The following is a 17,083-nucleotide window of genomic DNA, read 5'->3' as shown; positions in this document are numbered from 1 at the left end:
TGAGGTCCAACATGTAAATGCGCCTTAGATAAAGTTTATTTGGACTGATCTGGTTCAGAGGAGATTGACTCACCAGCTGTTCAGAATGAGCTGTGAGATTTTTCATTGCTCTTGTTGGTTTCATGTTAAGCATATTTGCTAGACTCTCAGACATAATTCATGCAAGAATGCATGCTCATTATTCTCTTATAAGAAATAACATAATCTGCCATGATTGACTTCCCTTCAGTTTATGAGTTTGTTGAAGTAAAAAGGTGGGCAGTAATGGTCCAGTATTAATTGTGCCAGGAAAATAGAGTTGTATCTGTAAGGCACATGACCTGTATGTATATAATAAGACCAATTTACATAATTATTATTTTTAGGGAATCAAATGGCGGTTTTTGCACTAAAATACCACATGCAAAGTGGCATAACTGTTTAATGTATTTGTAATTTTCATAAAACATGTTTGAGCTGTTGAATTTGATCTTCCTTATCTTGTAGCACAATCAGAACATCAGAACCACAATTGTAAACGTTCAATCCTCAATCGCGCCTTATAATTCAGCCTCAATTATCACCCTGCAAGAACAATTACAGTGCTTTACAACTATAGAACAAAAAGAGTTAAATAAACTTATCACTTCATCTAAAACAACAACATGTTTACTAGATCCTATACCAACTAAACTACTGAAAGAAGTGTTACCTGTAGTGGAAGAGCCTCTCCTCAATATTATTAACTCATCTTTATCTTTAGGTCATGTTCCAAGAACATTTAAACTGGCAGTTATAAAACCTCTCATTAAGAAACCACAATTAGATCCACATAATCTAGCAAATTATAGACCCATTTCAAATCTACCTTTTATGTCTAAAATACTAGAAAAAGTTGTGTCCGCCCAACTGGGCTCTTTCTTGCATGAAAATGACATCTATGAAAAGTTTCAGTCAGGATTCAGGCCGCATCATAGCACTGAAACTGCGCTCGTTAAAATCAAAAATGATTTACTTCTAGCTTCTGACCAAGGCTGTATCTCAATATTAGTTTTACTTGATCTTAGTGCTGCGTTCAACACTATAGATCATACAATACTCTTAGATCGACTACAAAATTATACTGGTGTTCAAGGACAAGCATTAAGCTGGTTTAGATCGTATTTATCTGACCGCTACCATTTTGTTTATTTAAATGGAGAAAAATCTATCATAACTCCAGTAAACTATGAAGTGCCGCAAGGATCTGTGTTAGGCCCTCTGTTATTTTCAATATATATGCTGCCACTTGGAAATATTATAAGGAAACATGGAATTAGTTTCCATTGTTATGCTGATGACACTCAAATCTATATTTCATCACGGCCAGATGAAAACGCTAAATTATCCAAATTGACAGAGTGTGTTAAAGATATAAAAGATTGGATGACGCGCAATTTTCTTTTATTAAATCCAGACAAGACAGAGGTACTACTTATCGGTTCAAAAAAACACCCACAAAACCTCTCACAATACAACTTTAACATAGTAGGATGTCCTGTTACTTTATCCTCTACAGTAAAAGACCTGGGTGTTATATTAGACTGCAACCTGTCTTTTGAAAATCATATTTCATATGTTACAAGAACAGCCTTTTTCCACCTTAGAAACATTGCTAAGCTACGTAACATGCTATCTGTTTCTGATGCAGAAAAGTTAGTTCATGCATTCATGACATCGAGACTAGATTACTGTAATGCTTTATTAGCTGGTTGTCCTGCAACCTCAATAAACAAGATACTGTTAGTCCAAAATGCCGCCGCTAGAGTTCTAACTAGATCAAGAAAATATGACCATATAACACCAATTTTATCATCACTACATTGGTTACCTATAAAGTTCCGTATTAATTACAAGGTATTGCTACTGACTTATAAAGCCCTAAACGGCTTAGCTCCAGTCTATTTAACCGATCTTCTATCGCCCTATAATCCATCGCGCTCTTTAAGGTCACTAAATTCGAGGCTTTTGGTCATACCTAGGATATCCAGATCCACCAAAGGAGGGAGAGCAGTTTCACATTTAGCTCCAAAACTCTGGAATAGCCTTCCTGATACTGTTCGTTGCTCAGACTCGCTCTCCCAGTTTAAAACTAGATTAAAGACGCATCTCTTCAGCCAGGCATTCATATACCGTATTTTCCGGACTATAAGTCGCTCCGGAGTATAAGTCGCATCAGTCCAAAAATGCGTCATGACGAGGAAAAAAACATATATAAGTCGCACTGGACTATAAGTCGCACTGGACTATAAGTCGCATTTATTTAGAAATGGATTTAACAAAATCCAAGACCAATAACAAGTTATTTAAACAGACATTAAGTTATTAAAACAGACAGACATTTAAGTTATTCAGCTACCGGTACACAATAGCACACAGAAAAACAGGCTGAATAGGTGTATGTTAACGTAACACATTAACAGTTAGCTACACAATAGCAGAACATACCTGGGAGGCTGAATAGGCTAAATTAACATAACAAGCCAGCGAGTCCAACAGTTATCGGTAAAGCAAGTTCACCAAGCTCCCGCGATCTCATTCCACGTCACTGAATCCGTTGAATTCTTCATCCTCTGTGTCGCTTCTGAACAACTCCGCCAATTCCGGAGGAAGATGAAGCGCCGTCTCCTCTTCTGCGGGGCTGTCGTCAGACTCGGCATCAGTTACAGTTATTCCTGCCTTTCTGAATCCCGACAGGATGGTTTCGGTTGTCACTGAAGTCCATGCTGTGTCGATCCATCCAAGGACTTGCTGGAAAGTTGCATGGCGCATCCTCCCGGTTGCCGTGAAGCTGTGCTCTCCATCCACCATCCACTCCTCCCACAGGCGACGCAAGACTGCCTTAAAGCTCCGGTTCACAGAGATGTCGAGTGGCTGGAGTACTTTGGTTAAGCCTCCAGGGATGATGACAGGAATGGAGTTGCAAGCTTTTATTTTATCTTTGAATTGTGGCGTTATGTGCGCTCGCATACTGTCCATCACAAGCAGAGCTTTGCGTGTTTTAAAGAAGCCATCAGGACGCTTAGTGTAGCACTTTGTAAGCCAAATGTTCATCATTTCTTGATTCATCCACCCTTTCTCATTCACGGCCACGACAACTGTGGGGGGAGATTCGTCTTTGGGCATGGTTTTCCGTTTGAAAATGACCATCGGTGGCAATTTCGATCCATCTCCACAACATGCCAGCACCACTGTGAAATGTGATTTCTCATGACCAGTTGTCACTATATTCACACTTTTCTGCCCTTTCTCTCCGACACTTCGGCCCATGGGGATGTCAAATGTGAGGGGGACCTCGTCCATGTTGATAATATGATCCGGTGACACGTTGTGTTCAGTTACCTGCTTTTTAACAAACTCACAGAAACTGTCGACCTTAGCTTGGAAGTCTGCTGGCAGTTTCTGACACAACGTTGTCCGTGCTCTGATAGAGAGGCGGTTGCGTTGCATGAAGCGGTAACACCAAGAAGGTCCGCCTGCAAAGTCATTTATATTCATCTCCTTGGCAACTACCAGGGCGTGGAGACGCAACTGCACCGTTGACAAGCCTCTCCCGGCAGCGCGTTGTTCAAGAACCCATCTGTGGACTCGTTCCTCCAGCTCTGGCCATCTTGCTTTCAGCCCGCGATTAGCTTTCTTTGTTTTCTTCATTACAGTTAAAGTAACCTCTGCTTTTCGCCAGTCCCTCACAAGTTTCTCACTCACTCCAAACTTTCTTTCTGCTGCTCGATTGCCGTTTTCGGCTGCATATTTTACTACCTGCAGTTTGTAATCTGCAGAATAGGATTTTCTTTTTGGGGGCATTTTGTTTGCGTTCTGTCTTTCTTAGTTGTCTTTAAGTTAATATTTCACTTAACAGTTTTTCAGTTGTTTTCATTTATTTTTTTCAGGGGTAAAACTAGCTGTAGCCTAGAGCGCATAGAGCGCTCTCTCGTGGCTGTAGACGGTAATGTCACCCCCAATTTCGGCAAGTGAGCGATCCTGTGACGAGTAAATCTTGGTAATGTTGATATATAAGTCGCACCTGACTATAAGTCGCAGGACCAACCAAGGTATGAAAAAAAGTGCGACTTATAGTCCGGAAAATACGGTAATACTTTTAATCTTACTGTTAAATCCGACCTCTAGTTCATAAACGCCAGAGGAGAACTGGCCCCCGACTGAGCCTGGGTTCTCCCAAGGTTTTTTTTTTTCTCCATTAGGTCACCTGATGGAGTTTTTCGGTTTCTTGCCACTGTTGCCTTTGGCTTGCTCAGTTGGGGATATTTGGGGATATTTAATTTAATTAATCAATCAACGATAATATTGATCAGCATTACCAAACGTGGACGTTCCACTAGAAACAAACATTGATGTATTGTTTTAATTTAATACTGTGAAGCTGCTTTGATACAACCTATGTTGTGAAAAGCGCTATATAAATAAACTTGACTTGACTTGACTTGACTTGTAGCATTCAGTAAATGCTCTTTTTGGACTGCAGAAAGTTTTGAGTTATTTTATCACAAAAAGTCAAGGTAAATTTGATTCCACATTTGACCCCTTTAACTGCCCATTTGTTTCCCCTTTTTAATGAACAGCTCCCCACCTGGTCACAGTTACTGTAACCCACCTTTGAGCTTCTCTAGGGTTTCTCCTCAGTTCATTTCTGACAGCCACTCATCTGATCTGTATCGTAGCGTTCATTGATCTCCTGTGCTTGCTGCCTTCATGTTTCACTGCTGTGGAGATACCAACCCTGGCGCTGATCCATCAGGACCGAGCACTTCTGTAAATTGTACATGACTTGCACTATTAATGCATGAGTCTTTGTCTACATGTGGACTTAAAGTCATTAGTTAGTGAATGTCTGTAGTTTTCTTTTGATGAAGCTGTTCTTGATGTTTATGAAGTCACCGTGAACCTGTTCACAGCCCTTTGGTTTTTCTGCCATATGATATATTTTTGAGACCAGTTTACAGTGGGACCTTTGAGAATTGATTGGATTGTGAAAAATGGGCATTTCTACAATGGTTTGTTTTACAATTTTATTTGAAATTGCAAGAAGCAATGAATCGTGCACAATAATGGTACATGAGTTAAGAAAGTGTATTTTCATTGTGATTTCATGTTGACTGTTTGTTGGGCTGGAAAGGCATGTTTTTGACAAGTTGCTCAGGAAAGATTTTACTGGTAAATCTGCCAAACCTCTCTCACCCACGGCCTTTACGTTTTGACAAAGCTGACTGAAAATCTGAAATATTTCTTGGCATGGTTTGACCGACTGATTTTGACTCTAATGATGGAGTGTGAGGGGCCCTTCGATATTTACAATATTTAGTCTGAAAGGGCCCTGGGCTGATCCATACAAATCAGTAAAACATGACATAAAAATTTAAGTTACATTAAAAAGACATATATTACCTTGTGTTTATATGGACAAGCCTGCTATTTTGGACAGGTCGTATATAATTCATATAAAGTGTCAGGCACTGTGTCTAGCGTCATGCCATGAGTTTTCCACAATACTCACTTTTCATTTATATCAACAAATATTGGGTATGTCAGCATAGGTAAGATGGAAAATCGTCTACACATCTGTTACAGGAAAAAAAGAAACATCACATGTGTATTAAAAAGTACTTTGATATGGCAAAATGTAAATACTAGTTTTGTATTGTATATTATATTGTTTTGAACCAATTGTATAGAGAAAACACTGGAGAATTATTTAACAAAAAAAAAAAAAAAGCTAACATGTTCATGTCTTCCTAATGTTGAAGCATAACTTTCCATTACCTTTAATACTTCTGTTGGGAATATTATAAAATCTCTGGCTCATTGCTGCAACAGAGACAAATGTGTTTTATTATCTGTACTAATATACCTTGAAATTGAGAATATATCTATAAAAATGTAGCAGGTATTTCTTCTGCTGTTATTTATTATTACTGTTATGTTGAACTCAATGTATCAAGAGAGAGTTTTATACCATTTATATAAAATATGTATTTATCCCCAAAATGTCTGGATGTGAGCAGGATTCTGAAAAGAGGTATTGTTTTCTGCTTCTATACAGAAAGCCAACAGAAATAAAATGTTTTTTTGTTTCTCTGGAAACGGAGATCAGATGAGTTTTTTCCCCCTGCACATACACAGACAGTGCTGAAATAAAAACAGACTGTTTTCTGGGCATGTGAGCTAGGTTAACAAACATGGGTTCATCATTTTGGTAAATCTCAACAGGCTAATTCAAGGTCCAGCTCACACACTCTCCAGAAGTCTTTCTCTCCCATAAGACATTAAGCAGCATTACTGGCTTGAGAAGAAGTCATATATTCTTATTTGAGAGGAAATGGTATTGCCCTTGATGTGACAGACGAGTGTTCTACGCCCGAGATGGGGGATTAGAGTTATGACTTTGGCAACCCAAGGCTGCTTTTGGTTCTTCAGTTTTATAGAGCATTTGCATTGGGTCTGTTCTTCCTCCAGGATATAAGTGCAGAAGAACAGATTCACCTGCTGATATGAAAGCCTTGTGATTTTCAAATGGGGTAACGTTCAGTAATAAGTCACTTATAAGTTATTAGTTAATGAGCTAATAATTTACAAAACATGACTGTACGACCATAAATTATTAATAAGTGATAAGTTAACATTTTATGAATGTTTTGTTGATTCAGTTTTGTCATTTACTGTATAAATGATTAGTTAATGATGAACTAATCATGTACAAAACATGACTATATGTTAATAAATGATTAATAAGTGGTATTCTAACATGTTATGAATGTTTTGTTAAATCAGTTATAAGTCATTTATAAATTATTAGTTGATGAACATAATTTACGAAACATGACTATATGTTTATAAATGATTAATAAGTGGTATGCTAATATTTTATAAATGTTTTGTTCTTTCAGTTAGTTATAATTGTGTTCATGAATTGTTAATAAGTGGTATGCTAACGATTTACAAATGTGTTGTGTTATCTTAAAAAAAAAACAATTGTAAATCATGAAATAAATCAAATAGATCATTAGTAGATGGTTCATAAGTTATTAGTTGATAAATTGTTTATCACTTACAAATCATGTCAAATTTATTTCAAAATTGGTATTCAGTACTTGAACACTTGAATCGGTAATTGGGCAACGGAGAGGAAAAATGATTTGCTCCAAATGCGACAATTGAAATCTCACAGTAAATGTTTCCCAGATCGCAACATATGTCGGCCCAGACCCGGCCCACATCTGGTACACATGGAATCCACATGAACCAGATGTGAGCCGGATCTGGGCCGACACTGTTGCTGCCTGGGTTGGTTTCTCTGAGAATAATTTTAGCTTTCTATAAATAATAACAGCTTTCATGGTGAAACAGTGTAACACATCCAGTACAAAGTTCTGCTATGGAGTGGGGGGAACGTTCTGTTTTGATGAGGAGTGTGTGATAAGGAAGTGTTCGGGCAACTAATAAAAATAAAAAAAAGTCATTTTTGCAATTCTGTTTTGTGATGCTAGTAGTGCACAAATTACACACTTCACCTTTACGTTCACAGACGTTCATATATTTTTGTTATTGCTGCAACATCTCTAAGGAAAAACAGATAGCATGGTCATTTAAAGAAAGGTTACTCAAAACCCCCTAGAGTCATATTGTTTTGGACCATGATAAAAGACAACAAACTAAGCAGCTTCAGTATAATGAATTCAAGGCCAGTGTGGGTTTTTCCATGTATTTACTTATATTCCTCACAGCAGTAAATACGCAGGTCAGGGTCAGCAGATGAGAGAGAGTTATTGAAATACAGTTGATTTCACATTTAAAGAGCAAACGTCATCCTATTTGTCAACCAAGGGGAAAATTAAAATCACTCCAGCGTTAGAACACAGGCCAGCTTTGCGTTCTGGACTTTTAAAAACAAAAAGAGGAATGAAATTGAAGGACTAAAGCAGGCAGAGGCTGAAAGAGTTATTGTTGTCTGAGAAGCAGATGTCATCATATATGCTAAATAGATCAGATGTTGTTATACAGTCTTGTAAGATTGCTTTAAATAAAGTGACAATCATTTTGAAACTACCGGGAAATGTTCTTTTAAAAATATTCCAGTTTCTGACAGGAACACAGATAGATGAGCCAATGGAGTGCACTGCAATTATTCTTTTTCGTTCTCGTTGTTTTTTAGTATAAATGATCTAAAATCAAAGTTTTGCCTGAATAAACAAAACCTTTATGACTGAATTCATTAAGATCAAACTCATTGAGGATGAAGAAATGATGACAATATTTTCATTTGTGAAAAGTCTCTTTAAAAATACATAGTGTTACAATACTGAACAATTGACTTTTCCATGATTTTGGTTCTTTAAATCTTCTGAAATATTTTTATTAACAATAATATTTTATTTATAAATATTATTATACATTTAAAAAGAGTTTTTATTTTTCATATATATTTCTCTTTTTTTTATAAATATTCATTTTATATGTATACATTACATTGAAAAGCAAATGACAATGATTATTTGCTGCGCAACTCTACACACATTTGCATTTACGCCATCTTCAAATCCAGTGATCTCACCTCAATATGTCATTTTCACATGGCTTTTAAAGTGGCCAATTGTGATCCAATTACACTCAGTACACAGTGTGAATGAGATCCTAACAGAGGGAAAACTCCAATTCTTCACGCTTCTGATTGTTACATGGCAGTTTAATTGTGAACATGATCCTTTCAATCTTCATGGCACATTTAATGTATTATTTAAACACTCAGGCTGCAGAGCTTTCATAAGACAGGATGAACACAATACAGTCTTCATGAAATTTCTCTTTCATTTCTGGCTGGATTTAGTGTCTGCAAATATTATTGTTTGACTGCATTTGGATCTCTCTTTTCAAGAGCCAACCTTGTTGGCTTTGGCTAATGGTGATCAACCTCAAAGACTAGCACTGAATGTGTGGTGTCTGTTGTAGGATGTAATATCTAGTGTAAGCTGAATCTAAATATGTGCTGTTGCAATAAGCTTTGTTGTCAGATATATTTAGCAATGGTCTATAGAGCTCCTAAAGGGACATGGTGAAGGGAAAAAAAATATGAAATGGGAGGAAAAATATGTCAATGGTTTTGCATTCTCTAGCATATATTTTGCCTTCCCCCGAGAAACTTTGCATTCGCTGGCAAAATGTTTGCGTTCCCCCCAGGAAAATCGCATTCGCTCGCAAAACTTTTAATCCTTTCCCCGCCATTGACCGAATTTTTCCGTCATTGATGACATAACGCTTCCCGTCATTGATGGAATTTTCCAGCTTTCCGTGTTTAAACTGTTATATGGTAGGGGGCGCTATTACGTAGCTTCTGAAAGAGCAGAGAATATCCGGATCAAAACAAGTGATAAAAGCATTGCCAATGCATGTTGTAGAAAACACAATTTTCTCAGCTTTTTGATCCAAATGTTGCTTTTTTATGAAACTTACCCACAATCAAGTGTCAAAAAAAAAAAATGCATGAAGCTAGAATTAAACGTTTTTTAAAGCAGAGGCTCTGTTCTTTCTTTTGATGTATTGCATGTTCAGATATTCATACAACAAAATATTTTGGCGGCCATGAATTTTTTGTGAAAATTATCAAAAACGCTGGTGGAGGCTGGGAACTTTAAAGTCCCCCTATTATGCTATTTTAAAGTTTCCTAATGTTGTTTTGGAGTCTCCTACAACAGGTTTACATGCATCAAAGGTCAAAAAACGGATTAATTTCCTCGTAATATACATTTGCACATCACCACATTTTCAATGATTCTCAAACGACTCGTCAGATGAATCAATCTCTCTAAATCCCGCCTTTCCGCGAGCTACTCTGCTCTGATTGGCCAGACAGCTCAGTCTGTTGTGATTGGTTTACCGCGCACACCGCACGCGTCGAAAACAAAAACGGCCATTGCCATAACAACGTCAGCTGTCCTGAGGCTTCCTACAACGTAAACTAAAGACAGTAACAAACAATGACGTCGATTTTACCATATCAATGCGAGCGCGAGTCCGATGATGAAACACTGGAAGAACTAGTTATTCAACTCAAACCTCCATCGCAAGGAGGACTAGAGCAGGACGTTTCTCAGTGATACACTACTCAGTTTGAGGTACATTATGAGATGTTGCAACTGTAATTCCTCACCATCAGCATTAACAAGTGCATGTCCATCAACAAACCGATTATTTTACTTGTACTAATTTATTTACAGAGTATTTTTGTAATATATTGAGGTGAACACGTGGAAACTGTATCAATAACTGCATGTATGCAATGTATACATTAGCCGAGCTCTAGCGTGAATGACTGATGTGAATGACTGATGTAACATAAACGTTGGTAAAACAAATCTTGCTCCATGCTTAATCTTTCATTTACTTAACTTTCAGTGTTCAGAGCATGTTTTTGCAGCTGAGCATTAACTCTGTGCATAATTGATGAACAAAGACTTTTCTCCACCCAAAATCTATGTAATAATCCGGGTTTTTCCTGGCTCAAAATGAGGCGTAGGTGCTAAAATCCCGATCATGTATTTTAATAAGATAATTAAATGTGTGTTTTTCGTAGACCTTCATATAGCCTACTGTGTTTCACAGTATTTTTGTGGGTTGAGCTCGGTACATCTAGGGGGGTCCGGGGGCATGCCCCCCCGTAAGAAAATTTTGTACATTTTAAAGATAAATTCATTAATTGGTGCACTTTGAGTTCCCCGAATCTGCTGTTAAAAATAAATAATCCACCCGCCAACCTCCCGAACCTATATGATATTCTCTGATTTAGATATCTGCATCTGATCATCTCATTTCAATTATTCAAATTCTCAGTGTTATGCATGATAATATGATAAAATATCACACTGAAGTAGGCTGATTTAAACTTAAGATTTATTTAAAATAAAAGTTCTTTTGTCAAAATTACATTTCCAGCCTAAACAGAGACTTTACTCCCTTCAAACTTAAATTGTCAATGTTTCATTACATCACTGTTGGAAAACACTCTTATCAGAATATTTTTTTTTTAGCTTTATAAAGGGCATTTCTTTCCCTAATTTTTACTCTCTATACTCCTTCCCTACTCTCAGGGAACTGAGGTTACGTTAGTAACCGAATACGTTATTTCTTATTTTATTTTTTTGATATTGAAAATTGTTTTAATCAGGGCAATTGTCCGGTTGGGCAAGTACAATTCTCTTTCACTTGTCCCTTAAAAAACACACGCACGTGTCCCGGATAAGCGTTAATGTCGAAATTCTATTCAGATCAGTAAATTACCAAACAATCATAAAAGTTCACGAGTTCACATGTTAATGAAATCTGATGTAATATTATAATGCGTATTTGGCTTGCTGTCCGGGGGGAGGGCTCCGAGCTCGGAATTCAGGCCGACCCGAGAGTACTCCCTCCTATGAATGTATAGATCATGGGTATCTATGAGCAGACCCATCTGAATGTGAGGTGATTGGGTGGTGGCGGGATGCTGAGAAATTTGTCATGAGACAGGAGGTAAGGGAAGGCTTTATTTATACTGGCTTCTTCTTGTGCTGATTGGATGATTACCTGAACATGCTCCTCCCGAACTTTGTGACATAAAACTTAATTTCACGAGTTCACGTGTTAATGAAATCTGATATTATAATGCGTATTTGGCTTGCTGTCCGGGGGGAGGGCTCTCACTGCAATTCGAACGGGAGGGCTCGACCGGCGCTTCGGAAGGGGGACTGAGCCCGGCCCACGAACGGGGAGCCGTCACTGCGTGCGAACGTGGGAGCCTGCAATTGTTTGAAAAAATGCTATATTATAGATATATTTATTGAAGCGAGTGTAAATACGGCGAGCAAAATAGATTCGAAAAGTGGGTTTGTACTGGTATCGGTGCGGAAAGTGACGAAGGATGTGGCGTCGCAGGTGATGGAAATGAATGATCTAATTAGTTAGGGCTGGGTGAGCGTTTCTGATGTGGAAGCGGCTGGATCTAATATAGGTTTTGAAAGCTTCAGATGACCAGCGACCGAGGGTTTGAATTTGTTGATGGGAGCAGTGGCGGCTGCTGGTCTTTCAAAGAGGGGAAGCTCATTTTCGCCCTACATCATAAAAATTATTCATTTATTTATACGTAAATTCTACGTTCCTTTTCAAGAAAATGCTCTGTGAAAAATGAATGTAATAATATAATAAAGGTATAAATAATAATATAATAAAGTATAATAATAATGCTACTAATAATAATATATATTTTTAATTATTTTAATAATTATTTTTGAATTATTACTAATAATAATAATATAAAAAATATAATAAGTAATAATGTAATAAAGGTATAAATGTATAATTGTGTGAAATGTATTATAAAAATTGGCTAGCAATTTCGACAAGCAAATACCAAGAAATAGGTTGCAGCAGTTTGTCTTTGAAAAATCCGCGATGGGACTGAGCTCGAACAGCTTCAACATCAGCGACTTTTTATTGAATGAAATCGCTGTCAATCAAAAGGAGACGCAGCCTTTCGACAGACCCTCCAATCATCACGTGGAAGCTCGGAGTCCAGGCCAGCCCACTCCCCGTTCACCCCCAGAGAAGCTGAGCTTCCATGGGCGGGACATAATCGCAGCATTTATCCAATGACCGTCTAGTTTCGAAGCGCTGAAAAAAACTGTTCGAAGCAGCCCCATTGAAGTCAATGGAAGCTGGGCTTCAACGAGGAAATGCACTGTGACGCTACGGGAATGTATGAGAAGGAAATCGAGTCAGCCGACCTGTAACTGATTCTGAACGAACTTGTCTTTGAGACGAACGTTTTCTAACGCATTTTAGTCAATAAAATGTTAATACAATAGTACATATTTGACCATTCATTTTTTGACATTATAAGGGAAGCCGAGCTTCCCTTGCAGTCTTAAAGAAATCGCCACTGGATGGGAGAGACCTTTTTGTGCGGCTGTGGTAGCTGCTCCGATACGGAATGAGTGGCTAGAGAAATTATCTGCTGTGACGCCGGATTTGATGAGGACTGCTTTAAGGTGCTTTTGGAACCAGAATCTCGTAGCTGGATGATTGGAGTCGTTAGTGAAGAGTGGGTCGAGTGGGGATTTGGACGTGGAACGTTTGTACTGCAGGTAGTTAAAAAGAGCATGGTACGGTTGGATGGGAGTTTGTAAATTGAAAATATAAACGAAGTGACCTTTTTTAGCTCTGTCAGTTTTACTTTGTTTAATGAAGAATGATATGGTTTCATGATCTACGATCTGTAGGTCTGAAATTGTAGGATGAATGTTTGGGTCGAATAAGGAAGTGATGGTCAGTTCGGAGCAGCGGAGGAAACCGAAGAATGCTAGGATGAACATAGCTTCTAATGTACAGTATAGGTGGTGTTGGTGGAGTGGTATCCAAGACGGAGTGATGAAATGCATTTGGTGAGTATATCGATTGTGATTGGTTGTCTGGTGTCTGGGCGAGTGGGGCGGGTTCTTTGTATTCCCTTAATTAGAAGGGGCGTTTGGGAGTTATTAATTGCAGGTTTACCGTGGATTAATTTATAGAAGAATTGAATGCCGCTTAGATAGCTTTTTATGGATCCGGCTTGGAGACCTTTGACTTTATGAAGATGAGATATGAATGAGGTAACTGTTAAAAGAGAAAATTCGGGAAACGACAGGTTGTGAGAGAGGTGGAATGATTTGAACGATTTCCACGCGGTGTAATATGTTTGCAGGGTTCTGGGAGAAACTGCTTGGAGGATGGAATCGATGGACGTGTCCAGGAGGGATTTTAGCGGATGGTTTACGGGAAGATCAGCTGAGAATAAGGAGGTACTGGGATTGGAGTGGGGTCTGCTTCTGGTGCCAGCGTCCTGAATTTCTGAAAAGAGAAACGGGAGAGAGAGTCAGCTATTTGATTTTGAGCCCCTGGGACGTGTTTTGCAGTTATTAAGAACTGGTCACATGCGGAGATCCAGATGAGGCGTCTGAGGAGTGGCATTAGCGCAGGTGAGCGAGAACGACCTTTGTTAATACAGTGTACGGTTGCTTCGTTGTCGCAATGGACTTGGATGCTTTTGGTTGACCACTCTTTCCCCCATAGGGAAGCTGCGACAACGATCGGGTAGAGCTCGAAAAGGGCCGAGGAGGCTGAAGACTGGGGTGTGTCTAGTAGCTGAGGGGGCCAGGGAGACGCGAACCAGCGTCCTTGGTAATAGCCGCCGAAGCTGATCGAGGGAGCTGCGTCTGTAAACAGTTTGATATCGAGGGGGAGAGAGATAAAGTCGTCGTAAAAAAAAGTTAAGCCGTTCCACTGGTTAAGGAAATTAATCCATAATTTTAGCTCGTTTTTGGACTCATCAGAAAGGATGATCCGATCTTCCAGAGCATGAACGGATGAAGAGAGGGCGAGAAGATGCGCGATAAAGGGGCGGCCCTGTGGAATAATGCGTATGGCATAATTTAGGTGGCCCAGCAGCGAGAGAAGTTCGCGTTTTGAACAATCTGTGCTGTCTGTAAAATTGGATGCGATTAAGATGATACGATTGATTTTTTCCTTAGGCAGTGAGGCCTGGAATTTAACTGAGTCCAGATTGATGCCTAGGAACTCGATGGATGTAGTTGGACCCGATGTTTTCTCCTGGGCTAACGGAATCCCTAGCTTGGCGAAAACTTTTTGCACTGTGAGGAGGTGAGCCTCGGGGATGGCGTTGTATGGTGAAATTATTAGGAAATCGTCGAGCAGATGGAGAATGGAGATGAGGAATTGCATAATTATTGGAAAGAATCCAACATATACAGTGAGGAAAATAAGTATTTGAACACCCTGCTATTTTGCAAGTTCTCCCACTTAGAAATCATGGAGGGGTCTGAAATTGTCATTGTAGGTGCATGTCCACTGTGAGAGACATAATCTAAAAAAAAAAATCCAGAAATCACAATGTATGATTTTTTAACTATTTATTTGTATGATACAGCTGCAAATAAGTATTTGAACACCTGAGAAAATCAATGTTAATATTTGGTACAGTAGCCTTTGTTTGCAATTACAGAGGTCAAACGTTTCCTGTAGTTTTTCACCAGGTTTGCACACACTGCAGGAGGGATTTTGGCCCACTCCTCCACACAGATCTTCTCTAGATCAGTCAGGTTTCTGGGCTGTCGCTGAGAAACACGGAGTTTGAGCTCCCTCCAAAGATTCTCTATTGGGTTTAGGTCTGGAGACTGGCTAGGCCACGCCAGAACCTTGATATGCTTCTTACAGAGCCACTCCTTGGTTATCCTGGCTGTGTGCTTCGGGTCATTGTCATGTTGGAAGACCCAGCCTCGACCCATCTTCAATGCTCTAACTGAGGGAAGGAGGTTGTTCCCCAAAGTCTCGCAGTACATGGCCCCAGTCATCCTCTCCTTAATACAGTGCAGTCGCCCTGTCCCATGTGCAGAAAAACACCCCCAAAGCATGATGCTACCACCCCCATGCTTCACAGTAGGGATGGTGTTCTTGGGATGGTACTCATCATTCTTCTTCCTCCAAACACGTTTAGTGGAATTATGACCAAAAAGTTCTATTTTGGTCTCATCTGACCACATGACTTTCTCCCATGACTCCTCTGGATCATCCAAATGGTCATTGGCAAACTTAAGACGGGCCTTGACATGTGCTGGCTTAAGCAGGGGAACCTTCCGTGCCATGCATGATTTCAAACCATGACGTCTTAGTGTATTACCAACAGTAACCTTGGAAACGGTGGTCCCAGCTCTTTTCAGGTCATTGACCAGCTCCTCCCGTGTAGTTCTGGGCTGATTTCTCACCTTTCTTAGGATCATTGAGACCCCACGAGGTGAGATCTTGCATGGAGCCCCAGTCCGAGGGAGATTGACAGTCATGTTTAGCTTCTTCCATTTTCTAATGATTGCTCCAACAGTGGACCTTTTTTCACCAAGCTGCTTGGCAATTTCCCCGTAGCCCTTTCCAGCCTTGTGGAGGTGTACAATTTTGTCTCTAGTGTCTTTGGACAGCTCTTTGGTCTTGGCCATGTTATTAGTTGGATTCTTACTGATTGTATGGGGTGGACAGGTGTCTTTATGCAGCTAACGACCTCAAACAGGTGCATCTAATTTAGGATAATAAATGGAGTGGAGGTGGAAATTTTAAAGGCAGACTAAAAGGTCTTTGAGGGTCAGAATTCTAGCTGATAGACAGGTGTTCAAATACTTATTTGCAGCTGTATCATACAAATAAATAGTTAAAAAATCATATATTGTGATTTCAGGATTTTTTTTTTTAGATTATGTCTCTCACAGTGGACATGCACCTACGATGACAATTTCAGACCCCTCCATGATTTCCAAGTGGGAGAACTTGCAAAATAGCAGGGTGTTCAAATACTTATTTTCCTCACTGTAGCTTCAGAGAGTGTCAAAAATTTTCGGGCTGCTTTTGCAGCCGAAAGTTAGGCGCACGGCGAAATAAAACTTTTTCCGCCAGTTTACACCGAATAAGTGCCACGAATCAGGGTGGATTGGCATTACTTTGAAAGCAGAGGAGATATCTACTTTTGCAAGCCATGCGCCATGCTCGGATATGGAGAATTATGGGGGGCTGAAAGGTCTATTATCAACCGCTTTTTTCCCGAGAATTTCCTGGTAGCCACGCCTATAGGGCTGATGCGAAATTTGTCGAACAGGGGAGCCTCGAAAGGGCCTATCATAAAACCGGATTCAATTTCTTTTTTAATTAGTTTATCTACTACTTCAGGCTCCGCTAAGGAGGACTGAAGATTAGCGCAGATAATGTTTTGCGTGGGATGACTTTCTACGCCGGTTTTAAAGCCTTGATTGAGACCTGTCAGCAAATAATTTGTGAAGTTGACATCTGGGTGGTGTGATAATTCCTCGGCCAGGCGGAAAACATTCACAGGAGTCGAGAGATAGTTTTTTGCATTTTTATTAACAGATTTTTTGACTGGGCATACCACGCGGGCGTGTGCACCGCCACAGTAATCACAGACGTGGAGAAAACGACAACGTTGTCTTGGGCATCTCCCTTCATTGAAGTTTCTACAAACTTGTCTGTC

Source organism: Squalius cephalus (assembly GCF_949319135.1).
Source record: "Squalius cephalus genome assembly, chromosome: 21".
In the NCBI taxonomy this organism is placed as follows: Eukaryota; Metazoa; Chordata; class Actinopteri; order Cypriniformes; family Leuciscidae; genus Squalius; species Squalius cephalus.
The sequence above is the reverse complement of the archived record's forward strand: the minus strand, read 5'-3'. Positions refer to the sequence as shown.